Genomic DNA, 4,693 nt, shown 5'->3' with positions numbered 1-4,693 from the left:
TCTGACCTCAGAGTTTTAGGGTGTAATCAAGACTGTTGATTCAGAGACCCCAGTGTCCTCATCATTGGTCCCAGCTTGGACACCTCCCACTCAGACTCTCCATGTGCACTTAACCCGCTGCGCTACCATCAGACTCCCAGTTATCATGGTTGTTGTTGTTGGATATAACAGAGAGAGAAATGGAGAGAGGAGGGGAAGACAGAGAGGGGGAGAGAAAGACAGACACCTGCAGACCTGCTTCACCGCCTGGGAAGCGACTCCCCTGCAGGTGGGGAATCGAAGGCTCGAACAGGGATCTTTATGCCAGTCCTTGCACTTTGCGCCATGTGCAATTAACCCGCTGCACTACCGCCCGACTCCCTTTTTTAAAAAAATATTTATTTATTCCCTTTGGTGCCCTTGTTATTTTATTGTTGTTGTTATTGATGTCATCATTGTTGGATAGGACAGAGAGAAATGGAGAGAGGAGGGGAAGACAGAGAGGGGGAGAGAAAGACAGACACCTGCAGACCTGCTTCACCACCTGTGAAGCGACTTCCCCGCAGTTGAGGAGCCAGGGACTCGAACCAGGATCCTTACACTGGTCCTTGTGCTTTGTGCCACCTGCACTTAACCCGCTGCGCTACCGCCCGACTCCCTAGACCAACAAATCTGGGAACTAAGGTGACTGTTAAATGGAGGGGAAGGGGAGTCGGGCAGTAGCGCAGTGGGTTAAGCACACGTGGTATGACGAGCAAAGACTGGCGTAAGGATCCTGGTTCGAGTCCCCGGCTCCCCACCTGCAATGATGACGTCAATAACAACAACAATAATAACAACAATAAAAAACAAGGGCAAAAAGGGAATCGATCAATCAATCAATATATATATTTTTAAAAATTAAAATTAAAAAAATTGGAGGAGGGGGAGCCAGGGAGTTACAATAGTTAGGGGAGGGTGTCTCAGGTGTGAGGGGTCTAGAATTTATGTAATCATCAATACACACACACCCATTGGTGGGAGACTGTATGGCAAAACATTCTTCAGGACTACATATCAGTGCTAAGCTACAAGCTAGTCCAGAGGAAGTAAGTACAGATGAGAAGTTTCCAAGATCCCGAGTCTTAAGCCCCCAGTTGAAGACCAATATAGCAAATACCTTTCTCCTGGAGGAACTAATAGTCCGCATCTTTTTCAGTGGAAACTTACACATGCAAAGCAAAACATGACAGGCAATTGTCCTGAAATGCGCAAGACACCCTGCCATATTTTTTCACCAGGTTTTAATGGCACTGAGGCAGATTAATCATAAGCTACAATTCTGCATGGGTCCCGACTGGCGTTCATTGCTTTGATTTAGTGATACATCCATTTATTACTTTGAAAAAAAAATCCAAAGCAACCCCCATTAACCAACCTCCCAACCCACAAACATAAACTGTGGTAATTACTTACATCAGCCCCCTCTCTCCTTACTCACAGACTCTGCAAAAGCCATGCTCTTTGCAAAGAGGGGGTCGGCCGCGGGGTGTTCATTTGGTGAGGCAAACGCAGGCTCTCAAAGAGAAAGAAAGAGTTCATAGTTAGAGAATTTTAATGGAATCACTTCTTGCAGAATTAAATTAATCATAAACTCTGGTCATTTCATAAGCTCATCATGGCGCCAAGAATGCCTCTCCTCAGTTATTGACTTATTCAATTTTCATTTAAAATAATACCATGAGCACCAATGAGATAAGACGCATTATCTGTCATCACTATCTGTCTACAAACTCCCTTATTCATGAATTTAACAGTTCAGCGCCTGCTTTTAATGGCTCTCACTTGTGAAAATTGAATAAATGTAAATCTTTGTTTGATGGCAATAGGCTCACCACTGATGCACGAATTTTTCTGATTTATGCTTCCAATGATTCATTTATTTATTCATGTATATAATTAGGCATCAAGCAAATGAACTATCCATCCCCCTTCCCAATGAACTTCTCCCTGCAAATGTCTATGCGCCCTTTTCCCAGAGCAGGTAACCTCCTGCTCCAGACCTCTGCAGGGACAACAGCTGGCTTTAACAATAAGAAGAATTCCCTTTCACCCTTCACAGGCCACTACTGGCAGACCTGCTCTAGAATAACAGTCTGGGCCTGAACTTACTGCTTCATCCATTATGACGAATCACAGGAAAGAAATGGAACATGAGATAAAAACATTGAGGATGCCTATTTACATATTACACATTTAGGGCCTGGTCCTAACTGCCCAAATCCACACCTTTGGGGCTGGGGAGTGGCACATCTGGCTAAGCACAGACATCACAGTGCAAGGACCCGGGTTCAAGCCCACTGGTTCCCACCTGCAGGGGACAAGTTTCATGAGTGATGAAGGAGGACTGCAGATGTCTCTCTGTCTCTCTTCCTCTCTATCTCCCTCCTCTCTAAATTTCCTTCTGTCCTATCAAATAAATAAAGCTTTAAAAAGGTATAAAAATAAAATAAAATTGGGGCTGGATGGTGGCGCACATGTTACGGTGCCCAAGGACCTGGGTTCAAGCCCACGGTCCCCACCTACAAGGGGAAAGCTCCATGAGTGGTGAAGCAGGACTGCATGTGTCTCTCTATCTCTCTCTCCACTCTCCATTTCTGACTATCTCTATCCAATAAATAAATAAATATAATAAAAAATAGTGGTCCGTGGTGCAGTGATAAAGCTTTGGACTCTCAAGCATGAGGTCCCAAGTTTGATCCCCGGCAGCACATGTGCCAGAGTGATGTCTGGTTCTTTCTCTCCTGTCTTTCTCATACATAAACAAAATCTTTAAAAAATAAACGAATAAAAATAAAATAAAATCTACTTGGCCAGTGCTTGGCCCCATCCCTAGACTTTGAAGGTCACCAGTGCAGCTGTGGGGGCGGGGTGCAGGGAGTGGTGGTGGCTCAGTGCTGGGTACAGGACTTGCATGCAGGGAAGACGAGGTTTGCTTCTTGGCATCGAATATGAAAGAGTAACACTCTAGTTCTCTCCTCCAGTCTCTCCTACTCTCGGTAAGTCTTCAAATAATAATGAATGGACTCTCCGTTTATAAGACAGGAGAACTATCAATCTCATTTCATAATAGGGTCCATCACTGGTGTGTGATTTGTATCTTCCACATAAAATACGAAGCTAGTCACTCATTTATAAAAATGTAATTACACGATGTCATTATCATCCAAGATCACTGGACAAGTTCTGAGCAGTTTTCTGATGTGGTCAGAAACCCATGGCAAATTAAAAATAACTGTTGTCACAGGACATATTCTAGTCATTGGAATATTGTTCTCTTCAAAAATCAGTATCCATTAACTAACTCGTGCAAAAGTTTCCCTTTTCTTAACAAAAATAATAACCAGCAGCCCAGCATCAGTCCACACTCATGACATTCAATCTTGGTCAGACAAGTCTGCCACTGCTGAGGGCAGACCTCAACGGGAGTCGGGCAGTAGCGCAGCGGGTTAAGCGCGCGTGGCGAGAAGCGCAAGGACCTGCATAAGGATCCCAGTTCAATCCCCAGGCTTCCCACCTGCAGCAGGGGGTAACTTCACAAGCTTTGAAGCAAATCTGCAGGTGTCTTTCTCTCCCCATCTCTGTCTCCCCTTCTCTCTCGATTTCTCTCTGTCCTATCCAACAATGACAGCAATAACAACAACGATTAAAAAAAAAGGGCAACCTAACGGGGAAAAAAAATAGCCTCCAGGAGCAGTGGATTCATAGTGCAGGCACCGAGCCCCTAGCAGTAACCCTGGAGGCATAAAAAGAAAGAAAGAAAGAAAGAAAGAAAGAAAGAAAGAGCCTACCATGGCCTTCCCATTGACCCATGCTTGCCACTTTGTGTTGACCTTGATTTTTATTCTATTTATTTATTTTGGATAGAGACAAAGAGAAATTGAGAGGGGAAAGGGAGGTAGAGAGAGAGACCTGCAGCACTGCTTCTCCATTCATGAAGCTTCCCTCCAGCAAATGAGGACGGGGGGTGGGGACAGGGGGCTTGCACTTCATTCCTGGCACACTGCGGCATGCATGCTGTACTAGGCACACCACTGTCCAGGCCCCGTCCCTCCCTTTCGGGATCCCGTTAACATGCGTGAGTTTCAAGTGCCAAAAGCATGAGGAATAAGTCACCTGCACACTTGACCCTGGGTCACCCAGTGTTGCTCAGCAAAGCACCTCTGGACCACACATGTGGACGGCTCCATCAATAGCCACGTGCTTCAGGTCAGCCCGGTGCTGACACCGTGGGTCTCACACGTCCCAGATGGTGGCATGAACACGCATGAACTCCCCTCCCAGCTGCAACACTATTTTCCACTTTCCCATTTCTCTCTTTATATCAAGATTTCTTTTTTTTTTTTAGTATTTATTTATTTATTTGGATAGATTCAGGGGAAACTCAAGAGGGTTTGGGGATGATAGAGAAAGAGAGAAACATGGCAGGGGTAGATAATATCATGGTTACGCAAAGAGACTCTCATGCCTGAGGCTCCAAAGTCCCAGGTTCAATCCCCTGAACCACCATAAGCCAGAGCTGAGGGGTAGAAAAAAAAAAAAAAAAGGAAGGAAGGAAGGAAGGAAGGAAGGAAGGGAGGAAGGGAGGAAGGGAGGAAGGGGCACCTGTAGCATTACTTTGGCACTTGAGAAGCTTCCTGGCTGTAGGCCGACATTTTCCTATTTCCCCACCCGC

General features: G+C 45.4%; 1 non-coding gene across 1 annotated transcript; it reads right to left on the bottom strand.

Moving 5' to 3' along the window:
* On the bottom strand, positions 1-72 carry LOC132535484 (small nucleolar RNA SNORD113/SNORD114 family). Its single transcript, XR_009547282.1, has one exon. It is a non-coding gene; the product is annotated as a small nucleolar RNA SNORD113/SNORD114 family (small nucleolar RNA).
* Between the last annotated feature and the right edge of the window lie 4,621 nt (positions 73-4,693).

The sequence above is a fragment of the Erinaceus europaeus genome, chromosome 22 (assembly GCF_950295315.1).
Source record: "Erinaceus europaeus chromosome 22, mEriEur2.1, whole genome shotgun sequence".
In the NCBI taxonomy this organism is placed as follows: domain Eukaryota; kingdom Metazoa; phylum Chordata; class Mammalia; order Eulipotyphla; family Erinaceidae; genus Erinaceus; species Erinaceus europaeus.
The sequence above is the reverse complement of the archived record's forward strand: the minus strand, read 5'-3'. Positions and strand labels throughout refer to the sequence as shown.